General features: G+C 44.2%; 1 non-coding gene across 1 annotated transcript; it reads left to right on the plus strand.

Moving 5' to 3' along the window:
- The first annotated feature begins 12,811 nt into the window (after positions 1-12,811).
- On the plus strand, positions 12,812-12,883 carry TRNAA-AGC. Its single transcript has one exon. It is a non-coding gene; the product is annotated as a tRNA-Ala (tRNA).
- Positions 12,884-22,392: the final 9,509 nt, after the last annotated feature.

Raw genomic sequence — 22,392 nt, forward strand, 5'->3', positions numbered from 1 at the left:
AGAAGGAAGGGTGGTACTGAATGCAGACTCGATTGATTCCAGACTACTGCCTTTTGTTTACACAAACATATCTAACCTTATCATTCTGCTTAAAAGATGGGGTAGATTCTTGTCTCTCTCTCTGCCCACTGCCTCCTAAATACAACTATAAACCCTGGAAATAAACACAAGAGACAAACAAAGGAGGACAATACAGATGGAAGTAGGATGGTGTACTGGTTGGGGACCCCAGGGCCAGAGGAATGACACAGTAGCAGAGAATCTTATGACTGTCAACCCAACAGAAAATTGTCAATTATTCCCAAATTGATCTACAGATTAAGTGCAATTAGTATAGAGATGCCATGAAGTTTTTCTTTTTGTACTGATAGACAATATTATTCTAAAATTTAAACGTAAAGGCACAGTACTAAAAAAAGATCAAGCTAAGAAGAGCAAAATGGAAATAGGCCCTCTATGCTAAGGCTTACTCTAGAACTACAGTAATCTAGAGAACATGGTACTGGTAGATACAAGGCACTAAATCAATGAGATCTACACACATATCCCTAACTGATTTACTAAGTTGCCAAAGCAAGTCAATAGAGGAAGAATAGCTTTTTCAACACAGGATGCTGGAAGAATCAAACAAAAATAAGTAAATAAACTTCAACACAGTACTCACACTTTACAGAAAAATTAATTTGAAATGGATAACAGATTAATGTTAAATTTGAAAGTGTAGAACCTTTAGAAAAAAGCATGGGAGAAATTATTCTGGAACTCAGTTCAGTTCAGTTCAGTCCAGTCATTCAGTCATGTCCGATTCTTTGCGATCCCATGAGCTGTAGCACGCCAGGCCTCCCTGTCCATCACCAACTCCCGGAGTTTAACCAAATTGATGTCCATCGAGTCGGTGATGCCATCCAACCATCTCATCCTCTGTCATCCCCTTCTCCTCCCGCCTTCAATCTTTCCCAGCATCAGGGTCTTTTCCAATGAGTCAGTTCTTTGCATCAGGTGGCCAAAGTATCGGAGTTTCAGCTTCAGCATCAGTCCTTCCAATGAACACTCAGGACTGATCTCCTTTAGGATGGACTGGTTGGATCTCCTTGCAGTCCAAGGGACCTTCAAGAGTCTCCTCCAACACCACAGTTCAAAAGCATCAATTCTTTGGTGCTCAGCTTTCTTTATAGTCCAACTCTCACATCCATACTGGAGAAGGAAATGGCAACCCACTCCAGTATTCTTGCCTGGAGAATCCCAGGGATGGAGCAGCCTGGTGGGCTGCCATCTATGGGGTTGCACAGAGTCGGACATGACTGACGCGACTGATATGACTTAGCAGCAGCAGCAGCACATCCATACATGACCACTGGAAAAACCATAGCCTTGACTCGACAGAACTTTGTTGGCAAAGTAATGTCTCTGCTCTTTAATATGCTATATATGTTGATCATAATTTTCCCTCCAGGGAGCAAATATCTTTTAATTTCATGGCTGTAGTCACCATCTGCAGTGATTTTGGAGCCCCCAAAAATAGTCTGTCACTGTTTCCATTGTTTCCCCATCTGTTTGCCATGAAGTAATGGGACCAGATGCCATGATCTTAGTTTTTTGAAACTTGAGCTTTAAGCCAAATTTTTCACTCTCCTCTTTCACTTTCATCAAGAGGCTCTTTAGTTCTTCACTTTCTGCCATAAGGGTGGTGTCATCTGCATATCTGAGGTTATTGATATTTCTCCCGGCAATCTTGATTCCAGCTTGTGCTTCATCCAGCCCAGCGTTTCTCATGATGTACGCTGCATATAAGTTAAATAAGCAGGGTGACAATATACAGCCTTGTCATATTCCTTTTCCTATTTGGAACCCGTTCTGGAACTATCACTAGATGAAGAGTTCTTACACTTGACACTAAAAGCACAGTTCATGATAGGAAAATTTGATATACTGAACTGAATAAAAATTTGAAATATTTTCTCTGTAAAATACACTGGTGGGAGTATGAAAAGACAACTAAAATAGGAAGAAAATATTTCCAAATCAGATGTTTCAAAAAGTACTCATATCTAGAATATAGAAAGAATCTTCAAAATGCAACAGCAAAAAAAAAAAAATCTAGTTATGTAATGGACAAAAGACAAATTTACATTCACTGAAAGAGGATATATAGATGGTAAATAGGCACAGGAAAAGATACACAACAGCAGTAGCTATTAGAAAAAAATCAAATAAAAACAAAATGAGATGTGACTATATATTTATAATCACAGCTAAAATTAAAAAAAAAAAAAAGAAGTCTCCTAATACTGGAAAGGGTATAGAGAAATTCATTCACTCATTCGGTGTTGTCAGGAAGGTAAAATGTACAGCCACTCTGGAAAGAGTATGAAAATTTCTTACAAAACTAAACATGCGACTACCACACAACTTAGAAATTACACTCTTGGCCATTTACCCCTGAGAAGTGAAAAGGTGTGTGCCTGTGAACACCTGTACCTAAATGTTCATAGCACTTTTAGTTATAATAGGCAAAGGCTGGAGACAGTCAAGATGGTGCCTTTGCTGGGTGAATGATTAAACACACTTTGCTTACCCCTACCTTGTGTATTAGGCAAGGTTTTCCAGAGAAATAGAACCAATATTTGTGTATCCATTTATCAACAGAATAGAACAAGAATTGAAATTGATCACTATCTTCCTGGAAATCCTTAGGTCACGGTGTCTTTGAACCTTGCTAACTGCATAGGATGACTCACCTACGGAAGATGCGTATGGCTCACGGCCCCTGTGGAGGCAGCCAGGCTCCCCTCCTCCCTGACCTTCGGCCTGCATTCCCACACAGAGGGTCCAGAGTGCTGGGCTGGCTTGCCACTCTTTCTCTCATGACCTGAAGCTCTGCAGATCAAGTCACCAAAATAGGGTTTGGCAAAGTTAGACTTTTCCTTTCAGGGAAGGAGCCAGGATGCCAGATTTAGTGATTTGCGAATGGAGGCTCCATCCTACAGATGCCAGTGCATGTCTGTAGTGCAGCAGCTGTGATGCTGCCTGGTGTGTGTACGAGGCCGCAGAGTGAAAGGCCTGTTGCTGAAGACAATCAAGTCACAGGTGACTACATGTATAGGGGCTCCCTGCTCAAGTCTGGCTCACTCCAGGCAGATGTTCTTAACTGCGTCAAATCATGAAGTCTTCCAAAGAGGCAGACAGGAAAGTCAGGTGATTTCCTACCACAGAAATGAGGTGAAATGTATTTTCTGGTCGGACAGAGTTGAGATCATTTGACATGGAGCCCAGAATAGCAGGTTTTTGGGACTCAGAAGCATTCTTTATCCCAGTGATCTCATTCTACATCCATGGGTACTGATGCGTGAATAAAGAGGAGCTGAATGTTCAAGGTTCAGGATCAAATGCTTATTTCCTGGCCCAAGCAAGAATAAAGCCCATAATGACTGCAATAGCCTTAAACAAGTAGTGTCAAGCTCTTAGCCTTTTCGGCAAAGTAATAACCACCATCTGTTTATCCATGCATTCAAAAGCATTTATTGAACATCTACTATGAACTGAATATCACACAAGTCACCAGGGATTCAAAGATGCAAAGCAGAATTTTGCCCTTAAGAAGGCACAGAGATATATGGAAAATAAAATGGAATAATAATGGTGGGATAGTGGAAAGCCCCAAGCTCTGGGCAAAACTGGCCCCCAGGTGACCTCAGGGACCCCAAGGTGAGCAGCACAGCATGGTATGGCTAGCTTGATGGGTGGGTCCCTCCTGATAGCCACTGCCAACATCTGTGGCAATGAGCTTGGCTGCTTGGGACATTTGAAATCAATAGGAAGCCTGAAGTCTTAATGGGGCACCTGGGGTATAGTCACTTGGTTATTCCAGTGTAATTTTTTAGAGCCAGGACGTAACTAGGAGCTGAACTCATAAAACACAGTAATTAAAGTTTTCGATATGGTTGATGTATCTATCTCTGGTTTTTCTTTGATAAGACAGCCGAGTTCCAACAGGAATAAATGCTTACAGAGGAACAATGAATCGTGCTTCTTCTGAATTGGTATGCCCTTGTCCTGGCATGAGCTTTGCAGAGGAAGGGATGCTAGGCTGGGATAGGGTCCTGAGTATGGCTCAGACAGGATACAGTTTTCCCCAGAGTCTATGGCCACTTGATTGAGCCTGCTGGGGAGTTTGCCAGATCCAGTCTCACATAAGTCCAGGACTGGTCCAGGAAATGTCATAATTCTGGGTGTCATCACCTCTCTAAGGAGTCTTGACCAGACTCTTGGTTCTGAGCATTCTACAGCCAGCCTTTCATAAACTTGGCACACCCATCAATACCCACAGAAGTCTAACGGCACATGGTGGCCAGTCTGAATGCTCTGTTCCAAGGGATCCTAGGACTGCACAGAGCACCAAGGCCAGATATTTGGGGCTAACCAGACATAAGGTTTGCCCTAGAGGATGCTGGTGCAATTAGTACAGGGGGCAGTGGGGCCAAGAAAGACACCATCAGGGAAGGAGGCGTGGTGAGCACAGGACACTTACGAGGAACTTCCAGAGTGACACGTATCAGAGCCTCCATCCAGGTGTGCCTCATCAGTCCAGGGGTGCTAAGCTCACACGGGGTAATGCACATGGGGCTGGAGAGATGCATTTCGTTAGGACAAAAGCTGCCTTTGGGGACTTTCTGAATAGTCTAGCACAAACCCTGGTTACAGCATTCAGCAGGGAACAAGTTACTTGTAGATCAGAACCCCAGAGTGGTCCAGAGACCATGAACCCAGCACACTGACTTATTTCACAAGTGAGGAGACTGAGCAGAGGGTTGTGTAAGACAGGCTAGAAACCCAAGTGAGATCCCAGTCTGAGCAGTTGCATGCCAGTGAACCCGCATATGTGCATGCGCGCGCGCGCACACACACACTCACACACACACACACACACACACACACACACACACGAGTGATGCCCTCCTTGGGGCAGTCCACACTGACAGCAAGCTAGAATTAGAGTCCACGGGTGCATATGAAAAGAGCTCCTACAAGGCTCTGCCAAGCTGTGCAGGCATCTGGAAAGAATTTCAGTCTGGGCTAAAAAACCGTGTTTAGAATGACATTTTCCTGTAATATCCCCCTTTCTAAATAGGTACATCATGGCTGTCCTGAGTCTGATTTCAAGGTCTAAAATTTGTTTGAATTCACACTGATTTGGGAAGAAAGGGGAGACAATCTGTTGTGGGAGGAACAAAAGGTAGGTGGTACAGCCTGTCCCCAGAAACCATCACAACAGCAGGCACAGTGGGTGCACTCCAGCCTCCCAGAAAGGCACAGGGCTCGGCAAAGATCCTGAAGGGGGCATATGTGTTAGCCCAGCCCCTGCCAAACCTCTTGCTATTTATGTGTAAACACAGGGGCTGAGTTGTCCCTCCCTCCCTCACTGAAGGGAGGATGCCCCAAGTTTCCTTTTCCCATTCTATGCAGAAGCAGAGGGAGGGAATCAGAGAAGCTTACATCCCTATGGGATGGATGCTAGTGAAAGAAGGGTCTGTGGAAGAAGGACCATAAATTCACGTGAGGTTCAGAAAACAAAATTAAAACTGTTCTTCCTTTTCTTAACGAATTGCCTCTCATTCTGTAGAGCTCAGCAGGATAGGCAACAGGGACTCACTTCTTTCTTTCTGACTGTTGATTTGCTGTGGTCCTCTGACCTCAGGAAGAGAGGAACTGCTCAGAAAGTCCCCTTTCCTCCTGCAGATCAGTACCATCAGGTGCTCCTTCTGACTGAGTTGCAGGCGAGGACAAACTCAGCACGACTCATGTTCTGAAAGAAAACAAGCCATTCTCGCCATCAACCCACTCTTTGTGCTGAATGGACCTAGTTTAAAGCTCACAGTTCCTCCCAGTGAAAGTCTGAAAATTCATTGTTCTTGCTGGTGCCATTCAGTGATGGAAAGTTCCTCAGCTCCATTGGGCTCAGAGGATACTGAGAAACTGCCATTTAGTATCTCAAATGGCAGCTCCCAACTTGTCTCTATGTGGTACCTGGAAGGGCATTGGCCGCAGAGAGAAAATATCACTATTGGACTGTCATAAATACACAGAGCCTCTAGAGGATGCTAAACTGTTTTCTTTATCAGATCACAGAGCTATTCAATGGTAGACAGGAGATACATCTTCTCTTTACTCTTCACCCTTAGCGCTTTCCAGGTGGCGCTAGTGGTAGAGAATCTGTCTGCCAATGCAGGAGATGCAAAAGTGTGGATTCAATCCCTGGGTCTGGAAGATCCCTCAGATAAGGGAATGGCAATTCACTCCAGTATTCTTGCTTGGAATATTTCATGGACAGAGGAGTGTGGCGGGCTACAGTTCATGGAGTCTCAAGAGTCAGACAAAACTGAGCATACACCCACACACTGCACCCCTATTTCTTCCATCATGAACTCCAGAATATTTGTGCTCACCTGCCTCCCACTAAGATTGTATAATCTGTTTTTTTCCAGTGTTTTCCTTGGGGAAACTGGTGGGGGGGGGTGAAGTTTGGTCTTCCAGCTCTTTTAGATTAAATACTCTATAAAGTAAGGGACCTTGCTTTTGACAATATGGAACGCTTCTTCCAACCTACCTCAGGGCATTCATTGCTATTTCTGTGTCTCTCCCCCTGCTTTTCTCCCCATGAAGGGCTGAGCGGAAGAGGAAAACCTCACACTGTTCATTAAAATAGATTTGAACCTGAGCTTCACCACCTGCTAGGTCTGTGATTTTGGGAAAACTGATCAACCTCTCTGGTTGTCCGTTTACTCATCTCTAAAATAGAGTTGTTAATACCCACCCTGTGGGGGTTTCTGAGAATTGGATTAAATAGGTAACGAGAACATTCCAGGCTTTACCACCCCTGTGTGCAAATTGGGTCACGTTCACCTTGAGAGCTGTGAGGCAGCCTCTGCTCCTGTAGGACTTCAGCTCCCCTGAGGTTCCTCCCTTGGGATCCCTCAAGTGGACCCAGGGCTGAGGGTGCTTATCTCTGCCCAGCAGACCTCACCTCCAACCTAAAGTTGTGCAATTCCTCAGCTCCCTCAGCAGCACCTCCAGCAGCCTCTGGCTTTCTCTACTTCCATTCCTAATAGTCTCTGCAGCAATTTGACACATGTTTTTCTAGCTCTTGACAAAATTGTGCTCAAGATTTGTGTAATAGCGGGGATCTCCTTTGCAATGAGTGACTGACCCTGTGTGTTCCTCTTCTCAGTACCTACCACCCTCCATGGTCCTCCACAGCATTCGCTGGCCACCCACCATCCATCTGCCTGTCTCCCTGTATCATGGACCATAGGCATCCCCAAGTCTTAGATCAGTGCTGCCTGCAAAGCCACCATCAGAGCTCACACATGCCCTCCTAAGTCCATTCTTTGTACATATTGGTTCTTTTAGCATGAAGTGAACTTCAGGCCATTGTCCCTTCCTACTGTCTCTTGAGTCTCAGTCCTCCAACCAAAAGTGTTCAAAAAACTAAAAACTATCTGGAAAAAACTGAAAAAGACTTTCAGATTTAAACGCATTTTCTCCCAAATCCTATGAGTTCTACACTCACTAAAAGAAAAGAAAGTATACAATAATAACAACAACAGAAAGGTGAACAAAGCAAAGACCACAGCAGGGCACCCTGCCTCACATGCACTGTGTGCTGTGCTGTGCCAAGTTGCTCGGTCGTGTCCGACTCTTTGTGACCCCAAGGACGCAGCCTGCCACCTTCCTCTGTCCATGGGGATTCTCCAGGCAAAAATACTGGAGTGGGTTGCCATGGCCTCCTCCAGGGGATCTTTCCAACCCAGGGATCAATTTGCATTGCAGGTGGATTCTTTATTGTCTGAGCACCAGGGAAGCCCCTTGCTTCATATATAAGGGAGTAATCAATATTCACAAATACAATCAGTTCTTAATTGACTGGACAAGGGGCTGATTGCCCATTTAAAAAAATGATAATAGGACATTATAGAAAAGTAACATTTTTCTGGAACTACTGAACTTTTCTGGAACCACACAAGTGCCACCATTTTGTGTGTCTTCTGTTTCATTAGAATGTCATGGGAATGAGGCAGGAGTGGGGAAAAGGTGGAAATGTTAAATAATTAGCAAAAAAAAAAAATGTTTTTATCTTGATAAGATACCTGGACTTGGTCCAGATTGAGTGGTCCCTTCTGCACATGGCAGGGTCCATGCAATACAGAAAAGGGGAACAAAGCAGCCATAGTTAAAAAAGGAAAAGCATCAGTTTGCATCCTCTTCAACAGTAACATAACGTTTAAGCCTTTTGGCAGAAAAGGAGTGAATGAGGAGAGGAGAACTCGAAAAACCCTCGTTCACCAGACCATCTGCAGGGCTTTAGAGTGAGGAGAGCAGGCTGCCGAGTGCCAAACCCATGTTATGTGTGTTTCAATTTAACATTTGAAAAATAAAGGGCTTAGCTGAACACCAGAAAACAATAACAGATTGTTTTAATTGAGACTGACCTTTTGCCCATTTTTCATCTGCAACATGTCATGTTTTGTGGGCTTGAATTGTTGTGCTTGTTATTTTTCTTACAGTTGAAAATAGCATCTGAAGAACAATCATTAAGTTATAAATACTTAACAGAGAATTAGTATTAATCTGAGTCATGCTTGGACCAGCTTTATTTTATCTCCAGTAACAATAATTGTTTCCCCTGGTTAATTGATGGTGGGTAAAGATACGCACTTGATGCACCATTGCTAAAGAATGAACAAAGACCAGAAAATCCTCCAGAATCCCGCTCCCACTCCTAATTCATATCAGCCTGGAAGACAGCATCGTCACCCATACCCATATTCTTTTCCTTTTCCTTAAGCACCCTTGAACTTCACCCAAGTTGTTTTGGCTCTTGTAAGTTGACATGGGAAAGGTCTCACATGGATGTCACATTGCCATGACAAGACCTCCAGGGAGATAGTGCGTCATTCAGAACACAGGGGCTTTGAATTGAACAGGGCAACGTCCTCGGGGAGAAGAGAAAATGTGTAGAGTACCATCTCTAAAAAGAAAGTGATTCATGGAGTCAGGAAATAAGTGATTTTAACCACCTGCATGAGAGATTGCTCTATAAGAAGATTACTAAATGTTGTAGTGAGAATAGACACTGGTGTCCACAAAGTGTTTTCAAGGAAAGTAAGAGATTATCATGATGAATGTGTACTTTACAAGTCATGGTTTAAAAATCTTTTCATAGTTAATATCTCATTTGATCCTTGTAACACCCTGAGAGACAAGCAGTATTATTTCCTTTTTTAACACAGAAGGCAAAGATCAGAGGAAAATCCTGAGTTTCTTCATCAGGCACGCTTGAACTTGCACCCAGAGTTTGCCCTTTACTTTCTTAGCCTTTCTAAATCTTTCCAATCACTGGCTATAAAATGAGTTTCAATCTTATACTTTTGTGAAATAAATAAAGCAATTAAAACAGTCTCCAGAATTTAACAGACATACACAATGGTAGTTATTATTATAATAAATTTGAGAAAACTGAAGTCTGGTGGGATAATTTAACTTGGTCTAGAGTACATGAAAATAAATCGCCTGTGCCAATTCGTGTTTCTATTAAGACTAAAATCCAAAACCTTCCCAACATGTCAGTTACAAACCTCAAACGTTATACTATGAAGAGGTAGTGAACTTACGTATGTTTTGGTAATTTATCCCAAGAGAGCAGAAGTATGAAAAGATGTAAGTGTAGGTATAGGGTATTCGCTGTGGAACTATTTGTCACACAAAAAGACTAAAATGGACACACATGGCTGTCAACGAGGAGCTTTGGGTTCACCCACACAATGGAGTAATCTGAAGTAATTAGAAGAAGTGAGGAACAGCTCTACATATTGATTGTGTGTTGTCCAACATCTACTATGAAGTGAACAAAGCTAGATGGGCAAGACAGAGTGTATATTATGCTGCTACTTATTTATGAACAAAGGGAATATTTATATATGTAAGTATTAACCATATTTAAAAGGTATAAGAGACTTCCTCTTGTGGAAAGATAGAGTAAAGTACTTTACCATATTCCTCCTGCTAAGTAAAACTAGAAACGTCAGACCTTACATAGAAAACAAATGTTAGGTGGACTATAAAACAGAGAGTAGGAAGACCACCTAAGAAACCTGGGAACCAAGGACCACATTGTGGTTAGTTCTTCAGGTTTTCCAAACATGGGGCTGAAGAAGCCAGTTACCTAGAAGTACCAATGGTCACAGACAAAACACACCCCAACAAAAGCCAGCTCTCCTCAGCCAGGGGACCATGAAAGGAGCAACCTCACAAGACAGGATGCTAACTCTACTCCAGTCAAAGAAAACAGTGATCCTGCCCACATGCACACCTAGTGGTAAAGCCTACTGCACAGTCCAGTGACCTAGCTTTTCCCTTTCTGCAGCATCTCGGAGGCCTTGAGTTGAAGATGGCAACATCCTGAGATGGACTGTTTCTGGCTTCAGAGCCATCATATAGAGAGGAGCTACCTGAAATCAGGAAATCAGCCCGGGATATCAGGAAAAGATAAAGGTTTATATTTACTGGTATTTCAAGGCTGGATCTCCCTGTTCTCTTATCTCTCTTTGCTTCCTTCTCAATGGACAAACTCACTGGTTTTTCCATGAAAAACAACCTCACTTCCCCTCCTTTGTTCATGTCTCTCCCTCTGGTCTGCTCTTTCTTGACAAAGAGAGAAGACTCAAACGGTCCCATTTCTTCCTGTCAAAACCCTGCTTGTCTTCGTTATGGTATCTATATTTTCACATTTTTCTAGTATTAAAACATATTACTGTTTATTTTTTACACTTATATGACAAATAATTAAAATGGAAATAGCCATTTCCAATTCAATTTCCAATTAAAATGGAAATAGTGGGAGGCAAAGTAAAAACAGGAGAAAAGGATACTACTGTCATTCAAATATCAGTTTACATTCTTTCTTCTTAATAGACTATTGCTTCAACGACACCAGTGAAACACCCCTTCTGAAGTCCAGACCCTCGTGAAGTTCCCATGCACATTGTCACATGACTGGGCTTGTAACTGCTCTGACCAATAGAATGAAACACAAATGATTCTGTCCAGTTCTGGGGATGACACTTATTTGGTCTGGTAGCTTTGCTTTGCTCCTTCTTAGAATCCAGCCGGTGTGCCACGAAGCCACCTAAGCAGCCACAGGGAGAACTGAGGAGTGACTCTGAGGAATCCAGGAACTGAGCTGACAGCCCTAGCTGACCTCCCAGCCATGCTTCCCAGGCTGTCAGTCAATACCACCTGAGCAGGAAAACTGCCAGGTCAACTAATGGAATGGTAAGTGATAATCAGATGGTGTTTTAAGCCACTAAGTTGATTTTTTACCCAGAAATAGATGTGTGAACTATTCTCTATAAAACCTCTGATTTTTACAACTAACAGTAATCTCTTTCTCCCGTGACAGGCCAGATTGAACACTGTTGTAACTGCTGGTTTATCACTTACTGTCTTATTGTGGTTATTTGTTTATATACCTTACTTTGCTCACAAAACATGAGCTTCTTGAGGCAGGACTTGTGTCAAATTAGACACACAAGACCCTCTAGCATAGGGGTAAGAACACAGGCTTTGAAGTCAAGACAAACTGGGTCAACTTTGATTTTTATCTTTTATCTTGAGCAACTTCTCTGAACTTCAGTTTCTTTATCATAAAATAGGTTAATGCAAGAATGAAATGGGTCAACATAGGTAAAGCCCTTAGTTCAGTGACTGGCACATAAGCTATAAATATTAGTGCTATCTTACCCCTTTCCCTATCATGCAGCTCGGAACCTTACATATTGTGAGGACTCAGTATGTCCTACATGAATAAGTAAATGAGAGATGTGAAGGCGGCTGTGGCCGATTCAGGATGCCTGCACATTCTTTGACACGCCTCTTTTCACGAGGAGGCCCTTTGTACTCTCCCCTAGAACGTGGACTAGTCTGTGTCTACCCTGACTAACAGAGTGGTGACAGAGTGGTTGACACATGTGGGTGACACCCGCCAGTTCTGAGAGCCCTGGCTCACGTGACATGGAAGAAATCCATACACTGCTGAAGTAGGGGAGGGACCCAGCTGGACGCACCCTTCCATCTGTCCCCTCGTGAGTACCAGGCATGTGAGTAAAGACATTTGGGCTTTTTGGACAGCCCAGCCACCAACTGAGGACCACCAAGGGAACTCAGTCAACACCATGTGAAGTAGAATTACCAGCTAAGCTCTGACCAAATTCCTGACTCGTAACGTCATGAGAGGTAATAAAATGGTTGTTATCTTAACTGCAAGTTTTGGGGGCATTTGTTACAGAACAGTGGATCTCTTGGGCTTATGGCTTCCTTCTTCAGTACCCCTAAGGACTCACCGCCATGAGGAATCTCAAGTCAGGGCAAGGAACCCAGTAAAAGATAGTGGTATGCTCACATCTTCCCCCAGGGGGCGCCAGCAAAGTTTGATGATCTCATCTTTCTGCTGCTCAGGGACTGCTGATTGAAAAAAAAAGGAGCCTTCTAGCCCATTCTTATTTCACATTTGGTGAGCCCTCTTTGCAGGGAAGAAGATTGTTTGTCTTCAGGGCCTTTTGCCTCCCGTCCCCCACCCGCAGGTGGTTTAGAAACATTTGAAAACTTCTGGCTCCTATCAATTGACCCTATGAGAGCCTTTCCCTACCCACACTATTTTGTGTGGAACATTCTCTAATCTAGTCTTCTCCAGTTCAGCCCCATCCACCTTTGATGGTTCTCAGACTTCTTACATTTGGTTCTCAGACTTCTTATGTCAGGGGGTGTAGCTCAGTGGCAGAGCACATGCTTAGCGTGCATGAGGCCCCAGGTTCAATCTCTGGCATCTCCACTTGGGAAACTCTCTTTATGGGCTTCCCTAATAGCTCAGTTGGTAAAGAATCAGCCTGCAATGCAGGAGACCCCAGTTCAATTCCTGGGTCCGAAAGATCTGCTGGAGAAGGGATAGGCTGTCTACTCCAGTATTCTTGGGCTTCCCTTGTGGCTCAGCTGGTAAAGAATCTGCCTGCAACGTGGGAGACATGGGTTTGATCCCTGGGTTGGGAAGATCCCCTGGAGAAGGGAAAGGTTATCCACTCCAGTATTTTGGCCTGGAGAATTCCATGGACTATATAGTCCATGGGATCTCAAAGAGTTGGACACGACTGAGCAACTTTCACTTCAATTCACTCTTACTCTCAGGATTACTTTATATGCTTAAAAATTCTTGAGGAGCCAAAGAATTTTTGTTTATGTGGGTTACATTGATCAACATTTACCATATTAGCAGCTGAAACTGAAAAATTTGAAAATATTTATTCATTTTAAATAAAAAACTTCATTACTTTGTTAACATTAATAAATAATAGATATTTATGAAAAAAATTGTGGTTTGGAAAACATGGTTAGAAGACTGTTTTAGACATTGTTTTATATTTACAAACTGGTTAGGAAGATGGCTGGATTTTCGTATCTGCATTGGGTCTCTTGTAGCATCATCCCCTCTTGTGGAGACTGAAAAACTCTATTGTACACTCCTGAAAGGATGAAAGTGAAAAAGGGAAAAGAAGTGAGCCCTCTAAATGAGACTGTGACTAGCCCATCCTTGGGCCACTGCAGAAAATCCCCGCCTCTGGAATCCAGAAAGTTTTCTCTCCAAGTAAGCCTGAGGGCATCTCCACCCATAGCCCTCGTGATCTGTAGGACAAGAAGCCATCGGTCCTCAGGGCTTGGCCATGTCTGCAACCCCTCGTCTGCTCCCTCTGGCTTCACCAGATCATGGTGAGTGTGCTGTGGCCTTTCAAGAACCCTCTGCCTAGAAGTCAGCTGTGTTCTCACTCAGTCACCCTGCTACCTGAAGGACCAGACTTGGGGAAGGAGGACAAAGGGCTTGAGGACCCCCAGTAACAGAGATCACCCAGGAGACTTAAGAACTGATGTGGAGGAAGGCAAAATTAATCACAGCTCCCAATGAGCCGCCTATGATGGCCAGTTCTGCTTTGCTCAGACAGGCTTTTGGATCTTACTTTACAAGATTCTGTGGTCTGAAATATGCCATAAATCTCTGCAAGCCTTTCGGAGTGCTGCTCTGTGTTTCATTCACACATCCTGACAGTTCCTGTTCAAGTGAAAAACTCTGTGCTGAGGCTGGCCGCAGCCTAGCTGGTCCCTCCTGAGCTCGGAGGGATATATCTCTCAGAAGGCTGGCAGGATGGTGCCCCTTCCCTGAGCTTTGAGCTAGGTGCACGGGGTGAGGGCCTAGGAGGATCGAAAGTCTGGGAATGTTTAATGGCACCAGTGCTTTCCCAAAGCATGAGAAGAGAAGCATGTTCAAGGTTTTCCCCTCCCATCTTTAAGATAAACACTGGTTGCCATGAGGAAGGTAAAGCTAATCTATATTTTCTTGGCTCTCAAGCAAAGTCTGGTATTAATACAAGCAGGCCTAAGGCAAAATGCCTAACTTGAGACATCATTAGACTGCTCCTTGGAACTGGCATCACTCTGAGGCCCAGGATGCAGGTGTGGGGAGTGTGCTGTGGTGTGGGGCGGGGGGAGTGCCATGGCTGGGGCTTCTACCACGTGCTGCCCTCCTAGGGGACACACCTACCCCCTGCCCCAGTTCATCTTATCTTGCTGGTCATCCTTCTGAAATCTCTGAGGCAGAACACATGGGCACATGGTCGGAGGGTGAGCAGATCTTTCCTGTTCCCCTACACCTGAACATGCTGGATTTGGGAGATGCACCCAGTGAAAGAGAACTAGATGCAAGCAGACAGGCTGGAGGTGTTGGGGAGCATGCCACCCCATGTTTCTAGAACCCCACAGCATCTGGAAGTTCTCCTGGGCTGACAGGACATTTATCTCCTGGCCGCCTCTCCTGATGACCAGTACAGGCCACATGGAACCCCTGGTGGGCTTTCAAATAAAACATATTCTGACTTTCTTTTCATGTTTTCTCCCAACCTCCACTCTCAGCTAGAAATCATAAACACAGTGATGCAAAGGGTAATTTCTGCCAGCATAGAAATGACCGATGCTCCCTCTTAGGTAATCTTCAATAATATGAAATGATACTCAGAGATTTGGTCTATCTTTATCAAATAAATCTATTTCCAACGGTGGAACAGCAAATGCTGTGGCAGGTCTATGATGATATGTTGAAGCTGCAAATTGTTTGAACAGGCAGCTCTCTGTTCTGAGAATTCACCTGCTTTGCCCTCCCTTCCTCCCACAGACTCACACATTCTCTCTATGTCTTTATTTTTTGGAAGCCAAAGTCCTCCAGTTAGACTGGATCATGCCTTCTCCCAGGAAGATATATACTTCACAGCTGCTCCTATTTTTTTTTTTTTTAATTTTAGTGCCTGATGTCTCCTCTCAGTTAATAGCACACTGTCCAAAAGCACTCAGCCTGGATTCAAGTTCCTAGCTGTGTGACTTGGGACATCCTGTGAGACCTCTCTGTTCCTTCAAGAGGAAGAGTAGAATGAATCTGATCATAGGCACCCGCCTCCTAGGCTTGCTTTGAGTGTGAGATGAGATAATATTCATGAAGCATGTCCGCATGCCTGTGACACAGGGGAGCACACACCTAATGTCTGCTGTTCCTGATCTGTGAGGTGCAGCACGTGGGTTAGATTGTCTTGTAGACATATACTCATCTGGAGTCACAGTTGCAGGCTTAGAAAGACCCAGATGATCATTCAAGGATGCCTCCTTGTGCTGGAGCAGTGTTTCCCAAACTGTGGGCTAGAACACTGAAAGTGTTCAGTCTCTGTTATATTGTACAAGAGTGGACACCCATGCCTTTAAAAATGTTACGTTGTCTAATCGATCTGTGATGTAGTGCATTCTTAGCTCCTTCCTGGGAAAGTCTGCAGTAAAGATACAGCTTAACTTGTTTCAAGCTAGTGTTTCTAAACTTGAAATTTCTATAGAACTTTTTCTGGGAAGCAACCAGTCCAATAGAACAAGAGTTTTATTGAAATCAGAGACTGAGAAATATCATGTCATGATTTTCTTTCACATGACTATCTTTACACGTGAATACTTCCAGAGCCAGGGGACCCACCACTGGGTGAGGCTGGTGGTAGTACCCACTTCCAAGTTGAGTGGTATTGGTGGAGCCCCCACTCAGCCATCTTAAATCCACGCAACTGATCCTGTTGAAGATGCTCCCTCTCCCATCCACCTTCATGTAGCCATCAAGACCCCTCTTACCTTAATCAAAATAAAATAAAAATGATAAATGGACTCTCATCATCTGTCTCATGGATATCTAGTGGTGGTGGTGGTGGTGGTGGGATGTTGTTATTTAGTTGATAGAGTTTTTCAGCTCGTCACTCAGAGCTCATTTGACATGATTTCAGTTCCTTCTGCCATCCTGGTTACTCTTGCTCTAAGTTCCAATTTATCTATTTCTTCCTCAAGTGTGAGATTTGAATAATTACTTTCTCTGTTCGGATGCCATCATTTTGTTAATCCAATTTTCAGGTCACAGATGCATTTAAAACACCAGCGCCACAGCTGTTACAATACATAACATTCCAAGCTGAGCCCTCTATAGCCGTATAAAACCCCCAGTCACGGGGAAAGCTGCTAGGCTGGCTCTTCTCCAATCCTTCCCTTTTGTGGATGTTAGTTAGTGTTAGTCGCTCAGTCGTGTCCAACTCTTCGCGACTCTGTGGACTGTAGCCCACCAAGCTCCTCTGTCCATGGACTTCTCTAGGCAAGAATACTGGAGTGGGTTGCCATTTCCTTCTCCGGGGCATCTTCTAACCCAGGGATCGAACCTGGGTCTCTTGCACTGTAGGCAGACTCTTTACCATCTGAAACACCAGGGAAGCCTTTGGGGACATTGTAAATCCATGTTCTTGGGTCAAATTCCACTTCCTTCTCTGATGTATAATGGCACTCATTGACCAAAACAGAAAAATAAATACAAAGAATTATACAAATTTGCTCTTATTTGTGTAAAAAAATATAGATTTAAATATACACACATATACATATGCCTTTACACCTTTGCATTTGCATAGAGATAAAATTTTATGGAAGAGTATACAAGAAGCCATTAATAATTGCTGTTTCAAGACAGCTATGATTAGTGTATCTGGAATGAGATATTGTATAAGTTTAAAATTGTTTAAATGTTACCATGAACATAAATTTCTTCTTTGGCAAGAGGACAACTAGATAAAAACATTCCTATATATTTTTGTTGGAGGCAACTCATTAATATCCTTTATAAACTTTGTGTCTTTCCCCTACACAAATTTGATGAGCTTGCCTGCTCAATCTTCATCCAACATTTTTTTAATGTTAGAAATAAAAGGCACCACTGAAATGTTGTGAAGTAATTAGCCTCCAGCTAATAAAAAAATTAAAAAAAAAAAAAAAGAAATAAAAGGCAAATTATAGAGCCAAGGGTACATGCCAGAGACCCTCCAACAATGATAATGTCCCACACCCCTTACCTAAGAGTAATCGTCTAGTTTGGTGTTTAATAACCCTTTCATCCCAACTGCATGTCTGTATCTTTCTTCTAATAAAGACTTTTCCTCTCTTCAAAAGTGAAACATTGAAGCAAGATTTCAGGTTGGGAAGGGGAGGGTGAATGTCACAAAAAAGCAGATGGCCAGCAGAGGCCTTAAGTGCGTTCTGCATGGTGGCATGCTTCCTCAATATGCTCAGTGCAACCACACACCAAATCTCACAGAGATTGTGGTCCACTGCACAGATCATCTCGTTTTCTGATTCTCATTTCACTCAGGAACGTTTCAGTCCAGAATTCTTTAAGAATGACTCCAACCAGAGGTCATTTTGTCTACCAGAGCTCCCCTTTTACTCATCCAGATAGAGCAGACGGAAGCTGTAGTCACAGGGCGGTGTCTGTAGGGAGCGGTCCCTGTGGTGTTTTGCATGGAGCCTATTGTCAAGATGCTCATGTGTACCTTTGAGAAGTAGAGCAGGTGGCAGAGCAAACCCAGCACCGAGCAGGACTTAGGACTCAGAGCTTTCCTTCCTGGACTTATCAACATGCTTTGGACCTCCCACACCACCCCAAGCTCTACAACATATTCATCTTCCTTTTCTCAGCAAGTGGCTCTGAGCCCAGCGGCTACATGGCCATGAGCACTGACGAAATCAGTGTGTGTTCTTTTCTGTGGATCACTCTATATTCTTTCCACCTTGGAAATGGTCCATAATTGACTCCCAAATCCAGCCCCATTGGGCTCATCCATTCCACAGCCTCAATGTAATAATCTCCAAGGGACCCCCCCCAGAGACAGGCTTGCTATGCATTCACTCCTGATTACCCTCAGCATCACAGGACATACAATCCAGGGTAACATGAAATCCTGCCCTGGAAACACTCATCACTTGAGCAAAATTTATACCAAAATATTGCTCCAATGTAGTGTTATTTGAACATAGAAGGCGACTTGCTAGAATTTAGTGAGAGAAAAGCTATATATAACTCGTTTGAATGGAGTTAACCTCTGTATGGACTTCCTTTGGGATCCGCTGCATTTATCACACACCAGGACTATTAATGCCATGGTGGATTGTTATAATATAACACACACGTGCTGTCATCATCTCAAAATAACAGAAAATCAAGACATTAACTTGGGCTGGTGTGGACCCCTCATTTTGACAGTTCCAGCTCAGTGCCCTCTGAATTTGCAGTGCAAATCCGCAGATTATTTCTAGACTTTGATTCACATTTGCAGCTACATGAAGCCAAATATCCATGAGAAAACTGAAAAGCTCCATTACAACTCTTGCTTTTAAAATATCCAGATGTCTGACTTTGTCTAGCAAAAGCATCTGGAATTTGTACTGCATGGTTTCTTAAAGTGTAACCCATGTTTGGAAGCCTGTAGACCTATGTAGGACCTCTGGTCATTCAACCTCAGACCGACAGCATAAACTTGAAGATGACCAGCAAACAACCCCAAGGCATGTGGAGCTGCTCCTCTCTTTCCTAGGCCTCTTGGAGCAATTGTCATGAACCCAAAGACAATGGGTTACAGCTGTCTGGAGGGATGGACTGTAGCAGCCTCAGGGACATGGGGAGATTTCAGTGAGATTTCAGTGGACACAGTGAGATTTCAGCAGCATGTGTTTGACTATTTTTGAACTCTGTGTGGCAAACACTTTTTCTGAGATGATCTTTAATGCTAACACTGTGTCCTACAAAGAGAAGGATATGGGGGAAAATTCCAGGAAGGCATAGCTGGCCAGTGGATCAAACACCAGCCTTATCAAGAGGAAGTGCTGCTTTCAGCTTCTGTTTCTATGATGTGACTTCCATACCCAACAGTCCCCAGGGAGTCCCTTTCCATATTATCCATCTAACGTCTCAGACCTACCATTGCTCCGTGATGAGTCTCCACTTCATGCCCGTCCATCTCCTTACCACCATCCCCACTAAGCTCTCACCTACTTGTTGTCTATGCCCTCTTGCCTATTATTTTCTCCACTCTGAATCTTCATTTCAGTTCAGTTCAGTTGCTCAGTTGTGTCCGACTCTTTGCAACCCCATGAATCGCAGCACGCCAGGCCTCCCTGTCCATCACCAACTCCCGGAGTTTACCCAAACTCATGCCCATCGAGTCGGTGATGCCATCCAGCCATCTCATCCTCTGTCATCCCCTTCTCCTCCTGCCCCCAATCCCTCCCAGCATCAGGGTCTTTTCCAATGAGTCAACTCTTCGCATGAGGTGGCCAAAGTATTGGAGTTTCAGCTTCAGCATCAGTCCTTCCAATGAACACCCAGGACTTACCTCCTTCAGGATGGACTGGTTGGATCTCCTTGCAATCCAAGGGACTCTCAAGAATCTTCTCCAACACCACAGTTCAAAAGCATCAATTCTTCGGTGCTCAGCTTTCTTCACAGTCCAACTCTCACATCCATACATGACCCATCTGTAAAGTGGGGAGACATTTTCGTCAGAGTTTTAAAGAATTCAATATGATCATGATCATATGGGCATCCTTTATGGATTAGTACAGGACAATGGCTTGGAAGTCAGACTGAATCTCTACCTGGATAACCTTGAGTAAGTTAGGAGCCTACCACATAGGATAGTTAAATTTAACGAGTTAGCCACATAAAGCACCTTGAGCAATGCTTGGCACCTAGAAGATGCTTGATAAATGTTAGCCATTTGGATTATTGTCCTCTCTGAGGACCCGCTCTCTCCTTTGGCACAGTCTCCTCATGAGCAATGTTAGACTTGAATACTGAGTGCTCCTAAGATGATACCCTTTCACTGTGTCTTTTTTCTAGGTCATCTGTTTTCCACTTTGGAAAAAATTCATCCCTTACCTTGCCAGTAGGAGCCTGAATATATTTGAAGGACTAATTGTTTAGTGCTGGACTGATGCTTGCTTGATGCTATGTATGCTTTCAGAACTCTGCATGTCCTCAGGAAGTGTTCCTCATTAAGTGGACCTCTGATTTGATTAGCCTGGGTGATGAGGATTTCCCAAGGGTGTTAGGGGAGACCAGGCACCCTGAAGCAGCTGCTGAAGTGTAAAGTGAAAGGCGTGCTCAGGGCAGGTTCTGGATTTGATGGCAGGCTTTTGACTTGTTTGACATAGTCCTCAGGACAAACCTGCTTTCCAATGCGGTTTGTCTTCTGTGGACGGAACATCCTCACTGCCCAGAAAATGTACCTGCAAACTGTGAACCTGCTTGATCTTGCCTCAGTTCTTTTTCCTTTCCATTTTGGTTGAGTGTGCATGCATGTGTACTAAGTGGCTTTGGTGGTATCAGATTCTTTGCAACACTGTGGACTGCAACACTATGGAGCCCCCAGGCTCCTCTGTCCATGGGATCATCTAGGCAAGAATACTGGAGTGAGTTGCCATGCCCTCACCAGAGGATCTTCCTGAGGTATCGAACCCACATCTCTTACATGTCCTGCATTGGCAGGCAGGTTCTTCATCACTAGCACCACCTGGGAAGCCCTTCATTTTGGTTATAGGTGATTTATTTGTTGAGATAGAAATCATTTCTAAATTTTCCAACGAAAGCAGTCTCCTTTATTTTCACTAATTGAGGTATGATTATGTATTCACGTGCCATCAAGTTTACACTTGTAAGTTCAGGGATGTATTAAGACTTGGAGAAGTGGGATCTGTGAGGAGTGGATGAACCACTCACTTAGAGGAGGATGTGCTATCCACGGGAGCAGAAGATGCTGGTAAGTTTTGACTTGACACATCTCTCCATCTCTGCGTCAAAGGTAGATGGGGACTCCTCCCTGTCCTGCCCACGCCTCCTTCTCCCTCCATGGGCATCTCTTCTCACCTTGACCAAGAGAGGCCCACCTGGCTCCTGAATGGCTGACCTTCAGGAACCACCTCAGGAGGACCTTGAGCTTCCTAAGTGGGTGATAGACATTCATCACTTTTTCTCACTGGTTTTCTCCTGATTAATCCTGATCCTATTGTCTTTAACACTCTGGAAATCAAAAAGAGAAAGAAAGAAACTCTGCAAGTCTTGAAGCTCTTATTTCAGGGGAGCCTCAACAGGGCAGAGTCACCAGTGGGCAACTATGAAAAACTGTCCCTGGGGAACCGTCCTGTGACCCTGGGCTGGATGCTATCTCAGCCTGGTGATGCCCAGGTGGCTCCATCATCCCCGATGGCAGCTGAGACAGGAGGGCCCAGCCCCGATGACCGTGCACCCACCCCTAGTTCTGTCTCCCTCTCTCTCCCCTAATCCTGGCTTCACACAAGATTCCAAATCCAGCCCCTGCCCCCGCAGAGGCAACATTTTTCTCTCACTGCTGATTCCAGATCCCACCACCTTCTGTCCATCTGTGATAAGAGCCTTTGACTGTGTTTCTAGACTTCCAACCCCCATTTCTCAAGGGTTCCTGCCTGATAGAAACAGCTGAAGAGACCAGAGAGCCCCAGGCTCAGCTGGGAGGTAGTATCTCTGTCTACCCCACTGTGCAGCCTCAGCACCCGCTAAGCCAACCCCCAGCAGCACACCTTCTGCTTTGCATTGTCTAGTCCTCACATCCCCGCTTGCAGAATCCTCTCACCTCCCCAGGTCTGCCCACATGCCACCTCCTCCCTGAAGACTTCCTTATCTCCCCAGCCAGTGCATCTGCTCCCTCTGGGAGCCTCTCCAGCTTACTCTGTGCTCACAGGTCCCTTCTAAGCTGTGTGGTGTTGATTTTGAGTATCTCCTCCACCACACACCACACTTTATGAGTTTGGGATCGAGGTTTATATATGTTGGCATCCCTATGGGTGGAGGTTGAAATGTCAGTCCTCCCTCGGGACTGGGAATACTGAGAAGGAACCACAGCAGAAGAAAGCCACAGCTACTGTCAC

This window comes from Cervus elaphus, chromosome 15 (genome assembly GCF_910594005.1).
Source record: "Cervus elaphus chromosome 15, mCerEla1.1, whole genome shotgun sequence".
NCBI classification, from domain to species: Eukaryota; Metazoa; Chordata; class Mammalia; order Artiodactyla; family Cervidae; genus Cervus; species Cervus elaphus.